A 26,935-nucleotide genomic window follows, 5' to 3' on the forward strand; every position below is an offset into this window, starting at 1 on the left:
TATTTTTCCAACAATTGTTTTCACATGTTGTACAGATAATATTTCATTTTAAAATAATTGTTCCCAAGTAATACTTATCAAAACATTGTACCGACATAAGGGATGCTAAATTACCAATATTTCCACAGGTAATCATGAGTTTCACATATAGTAATTCTGTTACAGTTTTTGTTGCATCAAAGGTGCATTGCAATTGAACTGAACAAATAAAAATACACCATTCCATTTTTAAATATTTCTGCAAAATGTTAAATCATAGTTAAACTCTGTATCAGAAACAGCAAGTGAGACACAGTCTTTATTTACTTAGGAGACTGCTGTTATCATGTGCTTTTGATAGAGATAATTGGTTATAAAATACGTTATTCTGAGATAAAATGACTGAGACATTTGCACGTGTGTTCCAGGCAAGGCACTTTGTTTTCCTAAAGAATATTTGTTTATTTTATGAGAGATTCATGACAGGAACAATCTTAGGTCAGTATTATGCTGCAGTCCAATGAACTACCTACAAAATTTTGTTTATATAATCTGCACTGTGTTGGTGTTATAGTGTAACACCAACACAGTGCAGATGAAAACTGTAAGCCATTTATGAACACTATGTTCAAAACGAGGCCTGTTCATAACTTGCCATGGTTACCACCCAGTTACTATAGCTAACAGCAGCTCACATTGGAATACGAGGAGAGTCAGAACAAACATGGAAATTGCTGGAGAAACTCAGCATATCTGGAGAGAAGTGTCTGAAGAAAGGTCACTGGACTTGAAACGTTGACTCTGCTTTTTCTCCACAGATGCTGCCAGACCTACAGTTCGTTGTTTGTTGCAGAGGGCCAGAACATTTGTCTTTTGGGTATTGGAACAACAGAATCATAGTATCCCTACAGTGCAGAAAGAGGGCATTTGGTCCACTAATCCACACCAACCCTCCAAAGAACATCCCACCTGGACTCAGCCCCCATCTCACCCTACTTTCCATGACCCCACATTTCCCATGGCTAATCCACTGAGCCTGCATATCCATGGATACCACAAGGCAATTTAGCATGGCCAATCCACCTAATATGCAAATCTTTGGACTGTGGGATGAAATTGGAGCGCACATCAGAAACTGACAGAGGCCTGGGGAGAACGTACAAACTCCACGCAGACAGTCACCCTAGGCTGCAATTGAGCTGGGTCGCTGGTGCTGTGAGGCAATGATGCTAACCACTGAGCCTGATCTTTCAACAAAATTGTACAATCACCTTTGAATTGATGAACACCTTCAAAACTAATTTAGGTAGACTTAAAAGTGAATTATAACTGCATCCATAGAATTGTATTTAATAGAAGTAACAGTATCTTGCTGACTGACTTGCAATCGAGTTTTTGGGAAGGCTCATTTTATTAATTACTGCTCAGGTTCATAACAGGTCAGCTGTGACCCTCCTCCAGGATCAAGGATGCCATGAGCAGATCTCTGTCCTCCAGAGTGCCTCCAGTCAATCACAGGTTGCCAGCTCTATTAAACAGCAATGCCACTGGGTGGCAGTGGGAAAGGTAATGGGAGGCAGAGGTTTCTGACGATATGACACTTGTTGCAAACTTTCAGAGTAGCTGCTTTTCAATTAAATGTTCATGAATAAAAGAAAGAACTTCATGTTTGGGGAGCTCTCAACATCCAAGTCATGTTTCCTATTTTTATCCAGACGTCGAGAATTCAAGGGGTGAAAATGTGTCAAGAAACATTTTTAGCCTTGTAGGGTGGGTAATGTGGATTTAGCAAAATGTTACCAAGACTTCATGTGTCAAATTATGACAAGAGATTGCACCATGGAGATCTAATAGAGATGTGCGTCTTAAAAATTAGTAAAATACAGGAAAATAAATTTAGCTCTTCAAGTCTTTTTCATCATTCAATGAAATCATGGCTAATCTGTGAACTAACTCTATCTGTCCACCTGTACCATATATTCCTTAATACATTTAGTTAACAATAACTATGAATTTCAGATTTAAGATTTTACCAACTAGAATTTGATATTTGCAGAAGTTCCAAAGTTCAAACAACCTTTGTGTGTAGAATTGTTTCATAATTTCAATCCTCAAAGGTGCTACTCCAGTGTTTAAGGAGATGTCCTGAATACTGGATTCCCAGTTATCTGTATTGACCTTAACCGTTTCCCTTAGTATGTTGGATACTTCAATCAAAAGAACACTTTCCTTCTAAATCTCAGTTGGTGCAATCTCTTGTCATAATTTGACACATAAAGTCTAGGTATCATTTTGCTAAATCCACATTACACACCCTACATGGCTAAAAATGTTTCTTAACACATTTTCACCCCTTGAATTCTCGACGTCTTGATACAACAGTCAGCTTTCCATGGACCTTTTTGCTGTGACTCTGTCACAGTTCATGATATTTTAATGATCTTTATGCCTAGATCACCATGGTCCTTTTGAAACTCTGCTGTTTCCAGTTTTTCATCATTTGGAAACTGCATCAAGATCATTCAACAGACTTCATTCAAATAAGCAAGGCAAAAGTGAGGACTGCAGATGCTGGAAATCAGAGTCTAGATTAGAGTTCAGCTGGAAAAGCACAGCAGGTCAGGCAGCATCCGAGAAGCAGGAGTCAATTAAAAATATCTTCACTGAGGTATCTGATTTCAACCTGGACCTCAGCATCCATGGGTTAGGGAAATGTGAAAACAACATTTGGAGTCTCTATACCTGATGTACTATCTAGAGATCCTTACAGGATGTTTATAAATGGGTTTCAGCTCCAATGCAATATGTATTCAAAACCACAGTCACATATTGTGATAGCTGACATTAAAAAATATAACCACTTGATTGAGTTAGAGGAACATGAAATCAGTTAGAGCAAGCTTTCAACACCTTCAGAAGAGAAGTGTAAAGGAGAAAATTGGTGCGAAAAATGTACAAATTGTAATCAACTGCAGCATCTTTCCAAGAAGCTGATTAACATTGCAAAATGTGCAAAACTTAATGCTGCTTTTAATATAAAGTCCAATAAATATAATCCATGTAAAGAATTTAAAATTTGCCTCAAGAATTTAACAACAGCAGCAATCACCCTGACATCTCCATTATTAGATACTTGATAGTGTTACATATAATGGAATTGAGGAAACATGCAAATCTAGTATCCCAAAATGTAATGGCTTTGCTTCAATTCGAAAAGCGATCTATTGCAAGCTATCCAGCACACTCATATTCTATTTCTATAAATTCTGCAGCGTTGACAAGTGAATTGTGTTTCAGGATACTACATGATTGTTACAATAAGAAGTAACATTACCCGTTGTATTATAAGAAATTGAAAAACACATTTGTGCACCTGCTCCCAGGAATTTTTTTTATCCTCACTCAGCAAGCTTCTTGAGATTAGGAAACAATTGTTAATATGCAAATGTATTCAACGACCAGTGTCAGCATGATATACCTAAGATGACATTTATAGTGATATATTGAGAGAAATTAAAGATTGTAGTTCCCAAAATTACTAGAGTATCTCATCAGCATATCTGCTTAGAAATACTGGAGTGACGGTAGTGTTCTTTAATCAGATTTTCAGTGACATGATCACAATCAGGAAGCAGGCAACAGCTCAAGCTAATATTTACTTTTCTTTTGACTTTGGCTATACTCCTGATAAACAAATCTTGAAAAAGGAACAAGAATTAAATTAGCCACCTTTTGTGTTGAGACCCACTGGGCTGAGTCTTGTCATTTTTGTCAGGTTTCATGGAGGGTTATACTTTGTAAGGCCAATTGAGCTTTCTCATGCTCTCATCCCGAAATCACCCCATTAACCCATACGGCAATGCTCTCCTCCGATATTAGCCCAAACTTCCTGCATGCAGATGTAATTGCTATTGCACAAATATCCCAAGATAACTTTGGAGCCTGGTACCAGCACCACTGCTGGGAATCTGGACGAGCACTGGCATTCCAAAGCTGTCCTGCATCATTACACACACTCCTACACATCACAGGTGATAACAGAAACAGGGGCTATGATTGATGACAGGGGCTTCGAGGTCCCCCTGGATAGGGTTGTACAACAGAATCTGTCCACTTCCCACGGGAGACCATGACAGCCAAACTCTGCCAGTCTTGTCTGAGGTTGCCATGTGGCTCAGTGCCATTGCCATCACCCAGCAAAATTCCCAGCCATGTAAGAAAGGTCTTTGTGTTCGTGTAACCATTTTCTGTCTGCTACCTCACACTCACTCTCTCTCTGCTATACACTATCACTCTCATTAATGTCTGCCCTCACTCATTTTCACCATTCCCAATCCCTAACATACAAACCCAGCATGACCTCTGCCTTGCCTCCTCACTCACCAAGGATAACATATCCCTCTTCTGCACCAGCATTTACACATTGTTCACCCCTTCTCATCTCACTCAATCTCTCTCTTTCTCTTATTGCAGTAGAAAACAGTACACATGAGGACACAAAGGGTCAGTTCATGTAGCTGGCTGCCTGACATCATTCTCCATAGACCCCTTTGAGGAAAGGATCTGAATGCTGCCACGTTTGTAGAGGACACAAGCATAGGTGGGAAGGCAGAAGTGAGGATGACACAACGTCTGCAGAGATATTGTCATCCTCTCTGCCAATGTGCCAGTATATTCCAGGATTAATCCTGATTCCAATCAGAGGACACCAACAACTTTTAAGAAGAAATTCAAATTTACAGAAAAGCAAAATTTACATTTTTTAAAAAATGAATTTTACTGACTAAATTCATTCTTAACCATGTTTGATCGAAACGTGACTCTAGTTAACTGCTCAAGGAGAAAACCCGGCACCACCAACGCTACCTGAGAGCAGACAGAAATAATAATAAACACTGGACTCGAAAAAAATATCCACATTTCGAGAAGAAAAAGACAAGGTGATGTCAACAATGCAACAATTCAGTCGAGATCAGTTGGAAATACCTAGATGTCTGTTCATATCAGATTCTGTGGGGTTGATTTCTTTGAGCATATGGAAGTGATGGCGGATGTGGAGAATTTGCACATTGCACAAAAGATGTATCCTGAATAGCATGACAAGTTATAATGGAGACACGTTTACATGTTATCACCAGTTCATTTTCAACTGGAAACATAGCATAATTTGGTATTTCTGCTTCATTTGTGGCTCGTTACAATATTCATAACTGCCTTTTTAAAATCATATAAAAGAAAATAGTATATTTTAACATTAAAATACAAAACCATAAAATAATTTGATTTATGAGCACAGCAGTCAGGAAGTATCATTAAATACTGAGAATTTATACCAACATTACTGCTCTCATAATACAATATTTAAGTTAGGAGAATTCAAGCCATTCAGCCTCTCAAGTCTGTTCCACCATTTGACAAGATGGTAGGTTGATCTAATTGCGGCCTCAGCAGCGCTTAAATGTCTATCCTCTATTCTGTTGCCTTCAAGTTGATCCAATAGCTGTCGAACTAAAACTTAAAATATTCAATTACCCCATTTCCAGTGGTGTCTGGGGGAGAGTATTCCACAGAAAAATGAATGTCTGAGAAGAGGACATTCTTGCCTCCAGATTAAATAGATCATCCCCTCACTTTTTAAGTGTTGCCTAAACCTAGGCTTTCCAATAGGGGAAATAACCTCTCAGCATTCATCCTATGAATTCCCCTCAGTATTTAATAGATTTCAATAATCCAACATCCAATTAAAATGCAGATAACAAGAAATCCATATAAATGCAATATCATACCAAATTTTACCCATTGGTGTTCAATCATAGGTCTGAACACAAACATTATTCAAAGGGTGGACTCCCAGAACAGTGTTGTATCCTAACTGTTTCTTTCCTGAGGAGTTTCAGTAAATTAGTTTGGGTCATTCAAAGTCATGGCTATCTCTACCAACTTTATCAGTTCGACTAGAACTCTCCAACGTGCAAGGTTTGTAACTTATTTAACAGAATATTCAACTCAAATGTTTGATGTTTACATTAAAAAAAATTAGAAATAAATAACATTACAACCTTTGCCTCCAAGACACTACTTCACTAATACTAATATAATCCACATGAATATATTTCATCACCATCACTGCAAATGGCTAAAATTCATCATGGTAATTCCTGCACATTATTGAATTTATAGCTAATGGAGACTATAAGATGATGGAAAAGGTTTTGTCAATGCACAATGATGTAGCTTGAGATAACTTAACAGACCTTAACAAAATTTGATGAGGTTAGATAATGATGCATGGAGCAAAGCATACCAGCTGAATTTGTTGGATTCAATGGTGCTTCCTGTGTTGCAGCTGTAATTGAAATTGCATGGTCAGTTAGGAGCACAGTTAGTGGGAGTGAAGACTTCACCCGAGTGAAGAGGAAATGTGATGCACAGTAGTAAAGAGATGGCTTAAGTAAGGTATAATGCAAAAAGTAGTCGAGAGTGCAGTGCTGGAAAAGCACAGCAGGTCAGACAGCATCCAAGGAGCAGGAAAATCGATGTTTCAGGCATAAACCCTTCAACAGGATTCATTTTGGGCATAAGCCCTTCATTCCTGATGAAGGGCTTATGCCCAAAACATCGATTCTCCTGCTCCTTGGATGCTGCCTGACCTGCTGTGCTTTTCCAGCACCACACTCTCGACCTCCAGCATCTGCAGTCCTCACTTTCTCCTCCTGCAAAAAGTAAAGATTTCAGATTAAGATGTGGCCAGGAGAGAATAGAACCAGCAGACTGGGAGGCTCACCCTGCAGTGAGACCAGTAGTGGGATGACATTGCACACAACAATGTGAAGCAAGTTCAGGAAAAAGAGTTGACTGGTGAGTATTTTTTTCACATTTTAAGTTCAGGTAAGATCATCATGATCAAGATCATGTTTTTTTTCCCTCTTTTTTTTGAAAAAACTAGTTCAGTATAAGTTTGCTACTCAACTAAAACAATTAATTACTATAAAATGTATTACTATATAGAGTAGGGATTCTAAAGTAAATAATTAATGATAATGTGATATTGCTAGCAGGACAGTTGATGAATTGTTGCTCCAGCATGTGGGAGCTGCTGGAGACCAAAGTGTTCCATCTGTTGTAAATGTTTGCAGCTCAAGGCACTTTGGAACCAAGTTATGGGAGGGCAGTCTGCAAATAGTGTGCCACCTCAGGGAAGGGGAAAGTTACCAGGACATTTTGCTCCAAGAGACAGTTATACCCTCCAGATGAGCACCTTTACATTTAGGTACTGGGGCTGACCACAGGTGAGTCAGTCTGGTGACCAAGTGAGCAGTGTTCAAGGAACCTTGGCATCTGCAACTGTCCTACAGTTAGAGGTTCTTGCAAAATGTGAATGAGAGTTGGCACTGCAGGGAGGATAAGTGAATTAACCATGGTACCATACAGGGGGTGTTCAATTAGGGAGAGGAGAGAGAAATGCAGTCGTGGTAGGTGACAGTGAATTAGGTATAGATACTGTTTTCTGCAGCCATGAGCATGAATCTTGAATCTGTGGGTTGTCTGCCTGGTGCCTTGGTTAAAAAGACCTCCTCAGGATCAGAGAAGAACACAGGTTGGGAAGACAGGATTCAAGGATAAAGGAGAGAACTTGTGTTTGGAGGCGGAGAATGAGGGTGAGATCCTAAATCAGTCAGTTTTTACCCAGGAGAAGGATCTGAAGGATAGTGAGATTTGTGAGGAGCATGCTAATATGTGAGGGCATTTTGAGATCAGTAAAGAAGTTGTGTTGGGTCTCTTGAAGAGCATTAAGTTGGATAGGTCCCCAAAGCCCATTGTCTGCCCCAGGTATTTGAGAAAGGCAAGAGAAGAGATTGCTCGGGCCTTCACCAAGATCTTTGCATCATCATTCCCCACTGGAGAGGTCCCAGAGGACTGACAAGTAGCTGATATTGTTCCTCTGTTCAAGAAGGGAATTAAGTATAATAAAGGAAACTATAGACTGGTGATTCTCACATTGGTGGTTGGGAAGCTATTGGAGAGAATTCTTGGGGATAGGATTTCCATGCATATGGAAAAGCAAGGCCTAATGAGGGACAATTAGCAGGGCTTTGTGCAGGGCAGATCATGTCTTACTGAACTTGATTGAATGTTTTGAGAAGGTGACAAACTTGATTAATGAGGGTAGAGCAGTGGACGTTGCCTATATTAATTTTAATAAAGCTTTAAACAAGGTCCCTCATGGTCGGCTCATCCAGGTGATTAAGATGAATGGGATGCATGGTGACTTGTCCGTGTGGATTCAGAATTGGCTTGCTCATAAAAGGCAGAGGGTAGTGGTGGAAAGCTATTTCTCTGGCTGGAGGTCCATGTCTAGTAGTGTTCTGCAGGGATCCATACTTGGACCTCAGCTGTTTGTGATTATATGCAAATGACTTGGATGAAAATGTAGATGGGTGAATTAATAAGTTTTCACACAATACAAAGATCGGTGGAATGATGGATAGTGTAGAAAGTTGTCAAAAGATACAGTGGGATATAGATCAGTTGCAGATATGGGCAGAGAAATGGCAGATGGAGTTTAATCCTGGCAAGTGTGAGGTGCTGTGCTTTAGGAGATGAAATGTTAAGGAAAGGTATACAGTTAATGGCAGGACCCTGAACAGCATTGATGTACAGGCCGATCCTCAAGCCCATAGCTCCCTGAAAGTGGCCATGCAAATAGCTAGGGTGGTAAAGGCGGCGTATGGCATGCTTGCCTTTATTGATCGGGGAATTGAGTACAAGGGTCAGGATGTCATGGTTAGGCCACACTTACAGTATTGCATTCAAGTCTGATCACCCCATTATATTCTCATTATATTCCCAATTCTCATCACCAAACCATCATCTCCCAGACCATCCACAACCTCATCACCTCTGGGGATCTCCCATCCACAGCCTCCAACTTCATTGTCCATGAACTCTGAACTGCCCAATTCTAACTTCTACTGAAGATTCACAAACCTGATTTCCTGAGTTGACCCATTGCCTCAACCTGCTCCTGTCCCACTGAACTCATCTCTGCATACCTTGACATTGTCCTGTCCCCATTAGTACAGGAATTCCCACCTCCGTTTGGGACACCACCCAAGCCCTTCACCTCCTCCAAGATTTTTGTTTCCCCGGCCCCCAGTGCCTCATCTTCACCATGGACATCCAATCTATGTACACATCGATCTGCCACAACGAAGGTCTCCAAGCCCTCCATTTCTTCCTCTCACGCCGTCCCAACCAGTACCCTTCCACCAACACCCTCATCTGCCTGGCTGAACTGGTTCACACTCTCAACAACTTCTCCTTCCAATCCTTCCACTTCCTCCAAACCAAAGGGATAGCCATGGGCACCCACATGTGACCCAGCTATGCCTGTCTCTTTGTTGGGTATACAGAACAGTCCATCTTCCGCAGCTACACTGGCACAATCCCTGATCTTTTCCTCCGCTACATTGATGACTGTATTGGCGCTACCTTGTGCTCCCACAGGGGGTTGAACAGATTATCAACTTCACTAACACCTTTCACCCTGACCTCAAATTCACCTGGACTATCTCGCACACCTCCCTCCCCTTCCTGGACCTCTCCATCTCTATCTCTGGTGACCAATTCACCACAGACATTTACTGCAAGCCCACCGACTCCCACAGCTGCCTGGACCACACCTCCTCCAACTCTCCCTCCTGTAAAAGCCATCCCTTATTCCCAATTCCTCCGCCTCTGCCGCATCTGTTCCCAGGATGACCAATTCCACCTTAGAAAATCCTAGATGGCCTCCTTTTTCGAAAATCGCAATTTCCCTTCCCATGTGGTGGATGATGCCCTCCAGTGCATCTCCTCCACTTCCCACACATCTCCCCTTGAACCACGCCCCTCCCAAAGCAACAAGGACCGAACCCCCTGGTCCTCACCTTCCACTCCACCAACCTCCGTATACATCACATCATCTCCACCACTTCCACCACCTACAAATGGACCCCCACAACAGAGATATATTTCTCCCCCAACCCCTATCAGCGTTCCAGAGAGACCATTCCCTCTGCAACTCCTTCGTCAGATCCACACCCCCCACCAGCTCACACCCCAAGCCTGGCACCTTTGGCTGCCACCACAGGAAGCACAAAACCTATGCCCACACCTCCCCCCTCACCTCCATCCAAGGCCCCAAAGGATCCTTCCACATCCGACAGAAATTTACCTGTACCTCCACCAATGTCATCTACTGTATCCGTTGAACCCGATGTGGTCTCCTCTGCGTCAGGGAGATAGAACGCCAACTTGTGGATCATTTCAGAGAACATCTCTGGGACACCTGAAACAACCAATCCCACCCTCCACTCCACCAAGGAAGTGCAGGTCGTGGGCCTCCACCGTCCCCAAACCCTTACCAACCGACACCTGGAGGAAGAATGCCTCATATTTCACCTTTGGACCCTGCAACCACACGGGGTCAATATGGATTTCACCAGATTCCTCAATTTCCCTCCCCCCACATTATCCCAGTCACAAGCTTTCAGCTCAGTACTGTACTCTTGACCTATTCATCACCTTTCCCATCCATCCTCTCCACCCTCCACCCTGACCCATCACCTTCTCCCCCACCTTCATCTACCTATTGCGTTCTCAGCTATCTCCCCCCCAACCACACACCCCCCCCCCCACCCCCCTCCCAGTTATCTCTCAGTCTCCCTGCCCACAAGCCTCATTCCTGAAGAAGGGCTTATGCCCGAAACGTCGATTCTCCTGCTGCTCGGATGCTGCCTGATCTGCTGTGCTTTTCCAGTGCCACACTCTCAACTCTGATCTCCAGCATCTGCAGTCCTCACTTTCTCCTCATTGCATTATAGGAAGGATATGGAGGCTTTGGAGAGGGTGCAGAAGAGGTTTACCCCGATGCTGCCTGAGTTAGAGGGTATAGCGATAAGGAGAGGTTTGAAAAACATTTTTTTTTTTCTAGAGTGGCAGAGGCTGAGGGGAGACTTGGTAGAAGTCTGTAAAATTATGAGAGGCAAAGATCGGGTGAACAGTCAGAATCTTGTTCCCAGAATTGAAGTGTCTAATACAAGGGGGCATGCATTTAAGGTGAGAGGGGAAAAGTTCAAAGGGGATGTGAGGACCAAGTTTTTTTACATAGAGAGTGGTAGGAGTCTGGAACATGCTGCCAGGGGTGATGCTGTGGACAGACACAATAGCAGCATTTAAGGAACTCTTAGATAAACATATGAATATGCAAAGAATGGAGGGATATGGACCAAGGGCAGACAGAATGGATTGGTTTAATTTGGCGTGATGTTCAGTACAATATAGTGGGCTGAAGGGCCTGTTCTTATGCTGTACAGTTCTAAGTTCTATATTTAATTGTTGTCATCCCTTTTGGTATCAATTACATTGAAGGGAATGGAAAGGAGGATCTATTGAAAGGACTTGAACAATTCACAACGAAATGAAAAGCAGAACATCTAAAGCAATAATCTCTCGATTCCTAACTGAGTCACAGGTAAAAACTGATTTAGAATGAATAAAGTCGAGGCGTTCAATGCTTGGCTCAAAGATTGGTGTGACAGGAATTTACTTCATGTGATACTGATACCCGAGGCGGTGTAGAAAGGAATTGTTCTTGCAAGACAGACTTCACTTGAACTATGCTGGGACCCATGTCCTAGAAAATCAAACAACTCTGGCTATAGAGAGAGCTTTAAATTAAATGGAGGCAGGGAGGTTTGCGCTAGGGGGATATAAAGGCTTACAAAAAACAAGGATACAGGGTTACTATTTAGGTAGTGATACCTGAATGGGACAATGAGGACTGGTTTAAAAAAAGGCAGCACATTATTCATGGGTGACTTTAATTTTCACGTATGTTAGGAAGATCAAATTGACAGAGGTAGTCACGAGGAAGAATTAATAGACTGGGTGTTGAGGACAGTTTCCTAGAATACATTATGGATTCAACCAAGCATTAGACTATTTTAGAACTGAAAATGTGTAATGAGGCAGGTTTAATAAATAATCTCAGAGCAAAAGATCTCCTAGGAAACAATGAATGAAAATTTAGCATTCAATTTGAGATATAAAAACTTTGGTTGGAACCAACTATGCTAAATATGAATAAGGTGCAATTACAAAGGAATAAAAATGTAGTTTTTGGAAAGGACTGGAAAGATAGTTGGCAGCAAAGATGACTGATGGAAAATGGCAGATACTTAAGGAAATAGTTCATGACTTCCAGCTCAGTGAGGAAGAAGCACCCCGGAAAGGCAATAAACCAACCCTTGTTAAGCAAGAAAGAAAAGCATAAAATTGAAAGAAAACAACATGCAATGTACAAAGAGCAGAAGTTTGGGAATATTTTAAAAACCAACAAATGATTACAAAAAAATTACAAGGGGGGAGAAATTAAATTTCGCTGGTAAACTAGCATAACATTATCAAAACAAACAGCAAGAGCTCCTTTAAATATAAAATAAAAGGAGAGGCCACCGTGAACATATGCCTCTTATAGAGTGAAGTGGAGGAATTAATAATGGGGAAATGGGAAATTGCTGGTGAGTTGCACAAATATGTTTCATCAGATTTCATGGTAGAAGATTACGAAAACACTAAATAAGCAAGGTGCTAAAATGTGGGATGGAGAACAGAATAACTATTATCAGAGAATGAATATCATGACACTAATGGGTCCAAAGGCCAACAAGTCCCCTGAACCTGATAAGATATATCTGAGATACTAAAAGTAGTAGCTAAAGAGATGGTGGATTAACTACCATTTACTCTCAATCTACTTTTCTTCTCTTTGGTAAACTTTTTGTTCTTTTTTACTGAAATCTAAAATGCTCCCAATCCTCAAACTTGTTACTATTTTGGTCATTTTCATTTCTCCTCATTGTATCGAATACTGTCCCTAATTTCTTTTGAAAGCCAATGTTCTATCCCCTTTCCTCTTTAATATTTGGTTCCTCTTTCATATAGGAATGAATAATGGTTGTAATTCATGCACACATTCTTGAATTATGAACCATTGCCTGTCCACAATTATTCCTTTAATAGGATTCCCCAATTGATCATTGCCCTTCATCCCTCATACCCTGATTATTCCCTTCATTTAGATTCATGACACTTTTAACTGCTTCACACTCCACCTTAATGAAGTAGTCTAGTATATTATGGCTGCTCTTCCACAAGGGACCCTGCACAAACGGATCGAGGCGGCACAGTATCTCAGTGGATAGCACTGCAGCCTCAAAGCACCAGGAACCTAGGTTCAATTCCAGCCTCAGGCAACTGTCTATGTGGAGTTTGCACATTCTCCCCATGTCTGCGAGGGTTTCCTCCCACAATCCAAAGATGTGCAGATTAGGTGAATTGGCCATGCTGAATTGTCCATAGTGTTCAGGGATGTGTAGGTTAGGTGCATTAATCAGGGATAAATGTAGGGTGGGTGGGTTACTCTTTGGACGGTTGGTGAGGACTTGTTGGGCCAAATGGCTTGTTTCCACACTGTAGGGATTCTATGATTATTGTCCATTTTTAGATTTTTCAATGTAATGGTCTTTGAATCAACAAGGACACACTCCAGGAAGTCTTCACCTGCTATGCCATTGATTCATTAAAACCTACATGTCAGTTAAACTCACCTATGATGATAGCTGCACCTCATTTCAAGCACTATTCTTTAATGCTTTCCCTTACACCTCTATAACTATTTGGGGTCAACACACAACAACCAACATCCTATACATGATGGTTTTTTTGAGTCAATATCCTCCCTCCCGCTGGCACTGATTCATTCCTTTATTCACAATGCGATTTGCCTCCTTTGTTCTTTCATCTGTCATTCATAAATAGTAAATGGTCCCCGGATGTTCCCATCCTTGGTGATTCTGCAGCCATGTCTTTGTAATCACAACCAAATCATAGCTATTTATACTTGTTGGTAACGCTAGTTCATCTACGTTATTGAAAGTGCATTAAGACACAAAGCCATTGGACTTAATCTTTTTAACCTTGTTTGTCAGCCAGTATTGTTTATTTTACAGTAAGGCCGTATTTATTTGTCTTTTTTTGGGGGATCTTCTACTTTTGCTTCTTATGCATCTGGCTTTTATTTGTTTATTAGTGATTTTTTCTCTCTCTTCTGTCTCCCTGCTCAGGTTCTAATCACTTTGCTATTCTAGTTTAAATTCTCCCCAACAGCACCAACAGCACTCTGGTCCCAGTCCTGGACAGGTTCAAACTGCCTTGCAAATACCAGCCCCCAAAACCAATCCCAAAATCCCACAAAACAGAATCTTTCCCTCCTCCAACAAAATTTTCCAGCTACATATTCATCTTATATTTTGGGACACATGTGGTGCAATGGTTGTGTACCTCGCTCAGGACCAAGAGATCTGGGCTCAAGTCCCATCTACTCCAAAGGTGTGAAATAAGATCTCTGAACAGGTTGATTAAGAAAAATCAGTTTGACTCCGTAAAAAAGGGTTGGCACAATGGTTTAGTGATTAGCACTGTTGCCTTATAGCCCCAGGGACCCGGGTTCAATTCCACCCTTGGGTGACTGTCTGTGTGGAGTTTGCACATTCTCCCTGTGTCTGCATGGTTTTTCTCCAGGTGCTCCAGTTTCCTCCCACTGTCCAAAGATGTGCAGGTTTGGTAGAATGGCTATGCTGAATTGCCCATAATATCCAGGGATGTGCAAGTCGGGTAGATTGGCTGTGCTGAATTACCCAGGGTGTCCAGGGATGTGCAGGTTAGGTGGATTATATTTGGGAATATAGGGGTACAAGGATTGGGTTGGTGTGGACTCAATGGGCTGAATGGCCTGATTCCACATGGTAGGGATTCTATGATTGTTTAAATTCATCCCAGCTGCCATGGTGAGATTTGAACCCTTATCCACAGAGTTGATAAACTGTGGAGCTGAAAAAAACCATAACAGGTAAAGGAGCATCAGAAGAGTAGGAGAGTCCAAGTTTCGAGTAAGACCCTACATCAGGACTGACAGGCTAGTCCTGATGAAGCATCCTGCCCAAAACATCAACTCTGCTACTCCTTGACCTGCTGTGTCTTCTCCAGCTACACATTTTATCAACTCTGACTTTCCAGTATTTGCAGCCCCCACTGTCCCTTATCCTCAGAAAATTAATCTGGGTCCCTGGATTACTAGTCCAGTGACATTAACACCCACACCACCACCACCGCCCTATGTTATGTCTATCCAGTGATTGTTCAAAAGTGCTGTCCTTCAATCTTCTGAAAATGTTCCATTTCTCACTTGTTGTCTTTAGAAAAAAAAACACAGGTCACCATGGAAAACTGGAGGTGGTTGTCTAGTCATCTCAATGATGACAGCTGCAGAGCAGGTGGCTCTGGAGATAAGCTGGGTCTCAGTCTGCATGGTCATTGGATTTGAAGAGATAGATGGGAGTCTGCCAGTTACATAGTGACAGAAGTAATATCACACAGCCACATGGCACAACATTCACTCATGTTGACTGGATGTCAGCAGGCAAAATGAAATGAAGTGAAAAATGATAACATGCCCAAAGACAGCTGAGAACACTCTCAATTTGTCAGTTCTAATACAGGTCATTAATCTCTCATGGGTTGGAAAAGGCTCTTTCAGGAGGAACACAGAACGTCCTCAGAACAGGTTACTAACTCTAAAGGTACACTATCACTGGGCTTGTGAAAATAATACAGACTCATGCACCTTGCTGGAGAACCAGAACAGGTATCTTGGCTGTCACAAGTGATCAGGAACAGATGCTGGAGACATCCAGCAGTGAAGAGCCCCCACTGGAAGCCACAGGACACTCTCTAATGGTTGAATAGAACTGCTGAGATTTAGGGGCTGATGATGGAAAGCATATTTCAGGATAAAAGTCAAAACAGAAAGAGTGATGTCAGCATTGCTAGTGTTGAAGCACTTGATTGGACAGCAAGTGGGGAAAGCGTCTCACAGAAGTGCCTTGATGTGTCAGATCTTCTGCTGACATTTGCATCTATGCAGAGAGAGTGGGATCCTTCATGGAATTCCAAAAATGACAAGGCAACTGATCCTACCCAATAGCCTGTAGTTTGAAACCTTATTTAGAATTGAAGAAAACATCACCTTACTTATTCAATGCCTCACTGAAGTGCAGTAATGTGCCCATGTGACTAGCAGGGAGGAACAAATAAACAGTGAGAGGGAAGATAGTGAGAGGTCAGATTGGAGTAGAGACTCTATCCAAACTGATTCACTCCTCATCCCTTGGTCCTTAATTCAGTGTCCTACAAGCTGCCTTCTGTCTTTACTGTCCAGTCTGATCCTTCATGTGAGCATACTTCACTAAGGTCCTCATCAAAACCCCAAGAACATCAACAAAAAACAGTTAAGCATTGATAAACGTAATCTGAGCAGCCTCCTCTGACATGTGTCAAAGCTACAAGGCACTGCTGAGGAATCGGAAAGAAGGGAAAAATGTTGATTTATCAGTGCACAAGAGTATTTCCTTTGTATAAAAGTATTCACTTGAGTGTTCAAGATGGTGTCACACTGTCATATTTCTGTTTCATGCTCATGAAATATAACATACGGATCACTGCTTCACTGTCCCGTCTTACTCATTTTCACCTGCTGCCTGCCAGTTGATCCTCTGCTTTGTGAAGATTAGTATGACTGGAATTAAAGATGTGCAATTAGTGTCTTTGAGAACAGATCTGTGCTGGCATCTGAGGGTGAGGAGTCAATGTTGGGGGTGCCAAGTGGACTAACTGCCTCAGTTTAATGAAGCATGCCTGAATCAGGTCATCCTGTACCATCCTGCAAAGATGAGTTATTGATGTTTACTTTGCAAATGTTTAATTTATGTGATTGTTTTGGCATGTGTGTTTTACTTTAGCCAAGAAGACAGTGTAATGTCCAGCAGCATGGGAAGTAAAGAAATGGGACTGCTTCTGAAGTAGGAATGGGAATTACATTGGCTGACATTGCCATTGGATGCAGTGATCATGTCTTGGCAGTAAAAGGTTTTATTTTAATGTGTGTTGCTTTTCCCTCAGCAGGTCACCATTTGTCAAGTGGCAGAAATTGTTTTCTTGATCATGGTGAGGTTGCACAAGATGCTGCAGACCACCATGAAAGGGTAAGGGTCTATCAGAATGATCAAGATAGTGGAAGTATTGTTTGAGCAGTTCAATTGTTAGGGCCCACCCTCTGGTTTGATGTGGTAGCTGAAGTTGACTTGGCACAGCACAGCAAGGGGGCAGTATGATTGTCATTAGTACACCAGGCATGATGGATTGCTTCTGTTCACACTCCAGCTGGACACTAACAGATTAGAATCCAGTCATGCCATGGCCCATTTTGAAGTTGTGGTGTGGCACTATCCAAAGCTACATGTAAGTACTGAAAACGTGTTGCTGGAAAAGCGCAGCAGGTCAGGCAGCATCCAAGGAGCAGGAGAATCGATGTTTCGAGCATGAGCCCTTCTTCAGCCATCACCTGGCTGAAGGATGCTGCCTGACCTGCTGCGCTTTTCCAGCAACACATTTTCAGCTCTGATCTCTAGCATCTGCAGTCCTTACTTTCTCCTCCTACATGTAAGTACTCAATGGCACACTGCATCCAGTGGAGATCTGTAATCATCTTGTACTCCTTCAAACTGTTAACCTTTCAGAAAAGCAGAGCACAAATGTATTCAAGCTTTCTTGAAATATGGAGGAACAGTGACCTCGCACCAGAAGTATGTGCACATGCTGTAAATGCCTTTTGGAGCCAACACTGTCCTCTGAACAACAAAGATCAGACACTAACAAAGTACATTTTTGTGGCTGGTATCTTCTGGCCTCTCTGTCGCTGATCCAAATTTTACAATTTATGGTTCAGAAATACTATTTTGTTGCTGCTAAGTGCTCAAGATTTTTTTTAACTGACTCAGTCCAACCAGTCAATTACATCTCTGAATGCCAACATGCTCAACCAACAGGTAACAACACAAGGAGCGCCACCAGAAATGAAATGTAAAGCATCACTGCGTGGTGTAACTATTGAGTAGACCTGAAATCTAAATGGTTGATCAGTCTCCTGAAGGGTTGCCAGTTTCAGACTCTCAAATTACCTGAACATTTCAAATCTCACCAGGATTAGTGATGTCAACCATGAATCATCATGCACTTGATCAAAATATTTAACTTGCATTAAAACTCCAATTCCCAAAGCAATCATCAAAACACAGACTGGCTTTGTGAAAAGCATGCGCATTCTACTTGAACTGGAAACAAAATAAGATAAACTTTGAGTTGCTGAATATTCTAAATTTCTTCTTCCATTGCCTGTTGTAAAACAAGATGCCTCAGATACTTTATGAAACAAAAAATTAATTACATGGGTAGTAAAAGATGGGCTCGTATCGCTTGGAAGATCAGGTTCTGAATCTGGTGAAATTAAAGGTAGGAGCAATTTATTTTTTATTGCAGAAATATACTTTATTCATAGAAGGAAATTTTTACGTGCGCTCACAATTCATGAAGCCATTCAGAACTTGACCGTCTTTACTTACAGAGGAGAAAACAGACATTGGTTTTGGCTTTCTCTATATTTTGCTGTTTTAGTCAATGCTTGCTGGCCAGAGGTTTGATCAATTTCTACATATAGAACATAGAACATCGAACCATACAGCACTGAACAGGCCCTTCGGCCCTCAATGTTGCGCCGACCTGTGAACTATTCTCAGCTCGTCCCCCTACATGTTTATGTTTATCTCACCAGAGAGCCTAAAGGTAGGAACTTTAATTTAAAATTACATTAAAATTACTGCAAATGCTGAAATCTGCTCTGATGAAGAGTCATGTAGACTCAAAATGTTAGCTTGCTCTCTCTCTGCATGGATGTTGCCTGACCCGTTGTGATTTTCAGCATATTTTGTTGGACGGGTGTGGTGTTGGACGGGTTTGGGGGTGGCGGGGGGAGCAGTGTTGGATGGGGTGGGGGCAGGGTTGGACAGGGTAGGCGGGGGGGCAGTGTTGGATGGGGAGTGTACGGGGGGATGGGGGTAGTATTGGATGGGGTGGGGGCAGGGGGTGCAGGGGGGGGGCACAGGCATGGTTTTGGACAGTGTTGGGGGTGGTCGGAGGGGGCGGTGTTGGACAGGGATGTTTTCACCACTGATGAAACTAAAGCATGCCAATGGACCAATTCATGTTGCAATTTAAAAAGTCTTAATATAAACTGTATTTGTACTCACAGAAAGCAGATAATTGATTCAAAATCCAGCACTCAACATTGTTGATGTGAGCTCAAGCATTTATTCCAAGGTCCGGGGATTATTGATGCATGGAATTGAGGTTGTTTCTGACATTACAATAGTGATTACACTTCAACAGTACTTAATTAGCTGTAAAGAGCTGAGGGATGTCCTGAGGTCATCAAGCATGCTATTTGAATGCAAGTTTATTTCTACATGAACAGTTTACATAAAGAGTCACTGGTAAAAGGAAACCTAAAGGCTGAATCTAGAAATTGGCTAAGTGACTTTTTCATCGAGTTTCACAGAGAATGTCCTTCTGTCAATTGAAAGCTCTGAGATGTAGCCTGGTCCAGGATGTGCATTGGGTGTCCATCCCTGTGACATGGTGTCAGTACAATTTGAAGTGCAGCATTAAAGTGAAGATGTATACTGTCAGTCGATCAAAGTGCCATAAGGAGGTGGTGAGGCTGGTGTGTGTCAAATGCCAAAGTCCATAGACTCATGAGATGTAAGCAGTTGTAGCCCGTGAAACATTCACTGAGACCTGAGGGTCCAAGGAGCAAGCAGTGAGCTGGAGTCACCAGGTATCCACTTGGACTTTCATGTCAGGAATTCTCAGCGTTTTAATTTTTCCAGGAGTAGGGATACCATCACTGTTCCACAAGAGGGTGCTTGAAAATTTTCTTTTTATTATTAACCTTTTTCTCAAATCAACCATTTCAGAGATGTTATTGCACATCTCTGGAGCAGGTGGGACTTGAATCCAGATCTCTCAGTCCTAGGGTAGGGACACTACCACTGTGCCACAAGAAGGCCCTTGAATATCTCTTTTCTTCTCACTTTTTCTCAACGACAGAGGAACCTCACTTATCTGAACGAGATGGGCGGGCACTATTTTGTTCTGCCCACCACCAACCCGGTCCAAAACCACACCCTCCCCCCAGCCCTGCCAAAACCACCCACCATGCAACCCCCACCCGCCTCCAGCCCCTCCCTGTTCAACCCCACCCTGACCAACCCCAACACTGTCCAAAACCATGCCTGTGTGCCACCTTGCACCCCCTGCCCCCACCCCATCCAATACTACCCCCCCCCCCCGTACACTACCCATCCAACACTGCCCCCTGCCTGCCCTGTCCAACCCTGCCCCCACCCCGTCCAACACCGCTCCCCCTGCCACCCTCAAACCCGTCCAACACCACCACACTCCACCACCCCCCCCCCCCCCCGGTTCGGCCAAAACCACTCACCGTATGCCCCCTGCCCCTACCCCATTCAACACCACACCCCCCCCACCAGGCTGCCCCCAGCTCCGTCCATAACCGTGCCTGTGCACCCCCACCCCCCCACTGCCCCCACTCCATCCAATACCACCCCCACCCCCCCATGCACTCCCCATCCAACACTGTCCACCCGCCTTCTCCGTCCAAACCCGCCCCCCAATCTGCTCCCACACTCCCCACCCCAACCCTATCTAACCCTGCACCCTGTCACCGCCCCCCCCCCACATCCAACCCCACCCCCTTTTCTGCCCGCTCTCCCCCCACCCCTGCCCAATACTGTCCCCATCCCTCTCTGGGACAGCCGGACTGGAAACCAACAACTAGATTGCTGCTGCCTTTGGGGGGGCGTGAGTCTCCAACTAGCACACACACAAATACACTCCCTTTAGCTGCAACTTTTTGACAGGTTCCACCTTTGCCCTTTACAGGACAATGTTGGAGAGATTATCTGGGGAAGGAGGGTTTAGGGTACATGCCTGTGTCAAACTCCAGGAACAGTGTGGGGGGGAAGAGAGAGAGAGAGAGATGAGTGGGCAGGCGGTCAGTCATTTGAAGATGGTGCCTGTGCTCCCATCGATGTCCAGGACTGTTCTCAGTAGCATTTCAGTGACCGAGTTAATCTTTAATTACTGTAAACAAAAGACACGAGCAGTGTTGAAAACACGTCTTTGATGTATTGTTTTATCGGGACCTCGAGATCTCCTTCGGATAATCTGATATTCAGATAATTGATATTCAGATAATTGAGATTCCTCTGTACACAGTATATAACACTGACCTAGTGAGCTACTAGAGTAAGCAGAACCCCTGATACTCCAGTTTATTTTTATTTTATCCCCCCAAATCACCCATGGCTGATTTTGTGTATGTGTGTGTATAAGTGACACAATAAATAAAGACTTTAGAAAAACTTTATTCTATATTTTTCCACCACCCGAAAAACACTCATGTGGCTAATAAAAGATTAACAAGCAATGCCTGATGAGGCAACATTTAGGATTTTGTTCCAATTGAGTAGGTGGTAGGATGGTAGGCCCCATGTTAATGAGGTGAAATTAATACGCAATGAAGTTGATAATAAGCGATCATCCCCATTAACAGGCCTCACTGCTCACTCATGAGAACCCCCTCTCAAAATCGGGGGCTTGGTTTGAAAATGCAACTTTTCAGTCTCAATGTTGAGATGTGTCCCTCTGAACATTTCATTCAACTTTCCCCAATTTCTTTCCATAGCCCACATCGTTCAGGATCTGGGGTGATTCTACCCAAAGTTTTCAATGTCCAGTGGAGTGAAGGAAGGTTAAGATTGTGGTTGAGATTGGAGCACTACTTCCAATATTTTTACTTATTTTCCAATATTGCATCATAACTTCTGTACAATTGCTTGAATACTTATAGGCATCACTCACTGATACTGCAGCATCTGGATCCCAATCAAGAGACACAGACATCTAAGTTGACACATGACAGCATTGGACAAATGCTGCATTCTAAGAGATGCTGTCTTTCGGATGAAGCAATTCACTAAAATCTGTTTCTCAAATGGACAGAAAAGATCTCAGGGCAAGGGAGTTCAATTGCTAATATTATTCCCTCAGCCAACATCATCAAAACAGATTATCTGGTCAATATTGTGAGTTGTCTTCACATGTTCTTCAGTGGGGTGATTGCACCACCATACAAAGTACCACTAGATGGTATAATCTAAAACATATAACTTGAAAAGAAGAATGGGTACAACAAAAATGATATAAAAAATTGAAGGAAATTTCCCAGAAGTAAGATGGATTGAGTTAACATTTCATTTAGAGTTATAGAGAAGTGCATAATGGAAACAAACCCCTTAGTTAAAATTGTCCATGCTGACGAGATATCCTAAACTAAGTTAGTCCCATTTGTCAGCATTTGGCCCTTCCTATTCACATACCCATCCAGATGCCTTTTAAATGTTGTAATTGTACCAACCTCCACCACTTCCTCTGGCAGTTCATTCCATACATGCACTACCGTTTGCAAGAAAAAGTTGCCTCTCAGGTCCCTTTTAAATCTTTCTCCTCTCACCCTAAACCTCTACCCTTTAGTTCTGGACTCCTCCAGCCCAGGGAAAAGACCTTGTCTACTTACCCTAGCCATGCCCTTCATGACTTTATAAACCTCTATATGGTCACCCCTCAGCCTCCCATGCTCCAAGGAAAACAGTCTGAGCCTATTCAGCCTCTCCCTATAGCTCAAACGCTCCATCCCTGGCAACATCCTGGCAACATCTTTTCTGTACTCTTCCAAGCTTCACAACATCCTTCCAATAGGAAGGAGACCAGAATTGCACATGATATTCTAAAAGTGAAAAGGAACAGAAAATTAAATGGAGATAGATAAGAAAGACAAACAGAAATGTTAAGAAAAACATTAAGGCAACAGAGAAAAAAATAAACATAAGATAGATGTAACACAACTTAGATTTCCAAAAAAAAGTGATAAGATACAAAAAAAATCTATAAGGTTAGTGCATAATCAAAAAGGAGGACTGTAGATGCTGGAAACCAGAGTTTAGATCATAGTGGTGCTGGAAAAGCACGGCATGTCAGGCAACATCCGAAGAGCAGGAAAATCAACGTTTTGGGCAAAAGCCCTTCATCAGGAATAGAGACAGGGAGCCTCCAGGGTGGAGAGATAAATGGGGGTGGGGGTAGGGTGGGGAGAAGGTAGCAAAGAGTACAATAGGTGAATGGAGGTGGGGATGGAGGTGATGGGATGGAGGCTTCCTGTCGCTATTCCTGATGAAGGGCTTTTGCCCGAAACATCGATTTTCCTGCTCCTCGGAGCCAATTTACTGAATAGATAACTAGTTGACTGAAAGGCAATCAGGGAGCAGACTTAAGTTTTGAGAAGGATCAATATTGTTCACAGTTTGTATGCAATTTAGATTCAGGAATGTAATATATAATTTTGACACTAAACTTGGTAATAGTCAATATTAAGCATAACAAATGCAAAGCCTCATTAATTTGCAGAGTTTACATATAATCGTCAAATGAATTTCAATACTGTTAATAAAATGGAATACCTCCCACTTAAGGAAAAAATTGGTCATTTTACTTGTAAGTAAGAATTTTACAGGGACAGAGGAGCAAAGGAACAAATACTTAAATCAATAAAACCTGCAATGCAGGATCATAAAACTGTAACAGAGATAATCCAAATCGCAGGATTGTTTTTAGATGATTAGAGTTGAAAAGTAGAGAAGTTATATGATAATATTGAACCTTGTTGGGTCACATTTATAGTATAATATACAGTTCTTCTCACTACATTACGGAAAGGGATGCATGAGTCATGGAAAGGGTACAAATAATATTTACAAGAATTACATTAGAACTGGATTATTCCAATTGGGAATGGAGTTGGTCGCTTTATCAATTGTGGAGAACAGCAAAATTGGAACCACGTGACAAGAAATTGTTACTAGAAGGAGGAATTCAAAAGAAACATCTTTACCCAGCTAGCAGTCAGAATGAGTAATAACAAGTGGAAAGTTTGAGACAAACAGTATGAATGCATTTAAAGGAAAGCTATATAACCATAGAAGGGAGAAACAACAAATTTATATTGATAGAGTTTACAGGAGAAAAGTTGACTGGAGCACAAATACAGACATGGTATGGTTGGCTCAAATTGTCCATCAGTGTGTTTATATAGAATCATAGAATCCATACAGTGGGGAAACAGGTCATTTGCCCTCACAAGTCCACACTGACCCTCCAAAGAGTAACCCACCCAGACCCATTTCCCTATTTTATTGCATTACATTTACCCCTGATGAATGCACCTAACCTACACATCACTGAACACTGTGGGCAAGTTACCATGGCCAATTCACCCTAACCTCCAAATCTTTGGACTGTGGGAAGAAACTGGATCACCTGGAGGAAATCCACGCAGACATGGGGATAATGTACAAACTGCTCACAGACAGTCTCCCAAGGATGGAATTGAACCCGGGTCCCTGGCGCTGTGAATACGCATTGCAATTTTACACAAAGAGAGATAGGACAATATGAATATCTGAGGGGCCAGTTTGGCTGTAGATTTACAGGGGTTAGAAAGAGTAAATCAATGAAACAGGTTTTGTTATGCTGATACTACTTTGAAATCCTTGCTTCAGATTTGCAAGAAATAATTCAGAGAGAAATAAAAAGCCAAACACTTTGATGCAATATCTGAAGACTTGTTTCATTTTATATGTAAAAGTTTGGGAAACCACTGCAAGTTTGCAAATTAACTCGTTTTATACACTGTGACCAACTGCTCTGTCCTGCATATTGAATATGCACTAGAACATTATACAAAAAAAAGTAATTCAAAATTTAGAGAATATAAAAAATAAATCAGTATTAAGAAATCTAATACCATCCCTCTTACCTCTGGGAGTATTTTTAGATTACATTATATTACAGTGTGGAAACAGGCCCTTTGGGCCAACAAGTCCACACCGACCCGCCACCCACACATTTACCCCTATACCTAACACTAGGGGCAATTTAGCATGGCCAATTCACCTGACCTGCACATCTTTGGACTATGGGAGGAAGCCAAAGCACCTGGAGGAAACCCACGCAGACACAGGGAGAACGTGCAAACTCTACACAGCCAGTCGCCTGAGGCGGGAATTGAACCCGGGTCTCTGGCGCTGTGAAGCAACAGTGCTAACCACTGAGCCACCGTGCCACCCACATCAAAGAGCTATTTGTATGGAGTGACGGTGTATTTCCCAAGCACATTTTAACCAATAATTTAAGTGACGTAGCTTATAGAAGTTTTTTGGATTATTACATAGAATCACAACACATATTAAGCAACAGACAATATCTTGCTTAATGGCTGCTGTATGAAGATAAATCATATATCAATGAGGCAATTCAATAATGGAACAAATCTACAAATAAAGTACACAGTTATATTTTCTGATATTAACTTGCATATAGCCTTACTTAATGATGATACAAAAATTTCAAGCTTGATTGGTAGTTGCTATAAATTCTTTTGTGCTTTAGAATTTTATGATGGTTGTTGTGATAGAGCCATTTGTCAAGCTCAACAGGTTTGGACAGCAAGGCAGAAAGGAGGACAGAAGTTCAAATGGGTGAAATGACATGCTTTCCGTGGACCAAGCACCAAACTTGGAAATCCATTGCTTTTGAATTTCAGTGCTATGGAACAGGAATTAAAGTATTTTTAAAGTAATCATAGAAATCATAGATTCTCTACAGTGTGGAAACAGGCCATTTGGCCCAACAAGTCCACACTGACCCTCTGAAAAGTGACCCACCCAGACCCATTCCCCATTACTCTACATTACAAGTAGCGTTAAAAAAAATTACATTGGAAGGATCACAATGTTAGTCAATAAACTTGGACCAAACTGATGACAGAGTTTTATGAAAGAGTAGCAACAGAGCGATTGGGGGAATTATTAATCCATTGTACATCTTTTTTGTAGGCTTGAGGTCGCACTACTGAACTTCCTGGTATACCTCGTGTCCGAGGTATAATAATTTTCAGCTGCTTTGTAAATATCCTTCCCTCCATCACAAGATCAGAAGTGGGGGTATTTGATGATGATTACACAATGTTCAGAACCATTTGTGAGACATTAGAAACCCAAGCAGTCCATTTCCAAATGCAGCAAACACATCCTGGACAACAACTTGACCTGTGTAGGCATGTAACAAGTACCATTTGTATGATACAGTGCCAAGCAATGGCCATCATCAGCAAGAGAGATTCTAACAATCTCTCCTTGACATTCAATAGTGTCACCATTACTGAATTCCCACTATGAACATCTCGGGGTTTTCCTTTGTCCAGAAACTGAACTGGAGCAGCCATATAAATACTCCAAGTGCAGAGCGAACGCTAGAAAATCTGCAGTAACTAACTTCTGACTACCCAAAGCCTGTACAAAATCCACAATACAAGTCACAAGGGTGAAGGACAACTCTCTTATGGTCTGGCTGAGTGCAGCTCCAACCAATATTCACGAAGCTTGACACCATTCAGGATAAATTAATTGGACGGACAACTCATTTAGCATCTTCACCATTCAGTCCCTCCAGCACAAACACACAGTGGTGGGATTGTATATTGTTTATAAGTTGCATTGCAACAAGTTACTAAGAAGGTCCTTCAACAACACCTTTCAAACCTGTGACCTCTAAAATCTGGAAAGACAACAGTAGCAGCAACCACCTACAGATTCCCCTCCATGCTCCACAAAATCCTGACTTGGAAATACATCAACATTCCTTCACCAGGTCAAAATCTAGGAAGACCCTCACAGCATTGTGTGACCCTACACCATATGGACAACAACAGTATCTGTTCACAGCCATCTTTCACTGTTAATTAGGGATGGGCAATAAAAACCAG

The 26,935-nt window shown here is 42.0% G+C and overlaps 1 protein-coding gene across 3 annotated transcripts in view; it reads right to left on the reverse strand.

Moving 5' to 3' along the window:
• LOC140464913 (CUB and sushi domain-containing protein 1-like) overlaps window positions 1-26,935 on the reverse strand; it is a 2,358,623-nt gene that overhangs the window by 598,727 nt on the left and 1,732,961 nt on the right. The window lies entirely within an intron of this gene.

Source organism: Chiloscyllium punctatum, chromosome 3 (genome assembly GCF_047496795.1).
Source record: "Chiloscyllium punctatum isolate Juve2018m chromosome 3, sChiPun1.3, whole genome shotgun sequence".
NCBI classification, from domain to species: domain Eukaryota; kingdom Metazoa; phylum Chordata; class Chondrichthyes; order Orectolobiformes; family Hemiscylliidae; genus Chiloscyllium; species Chiloscyllium punctatum.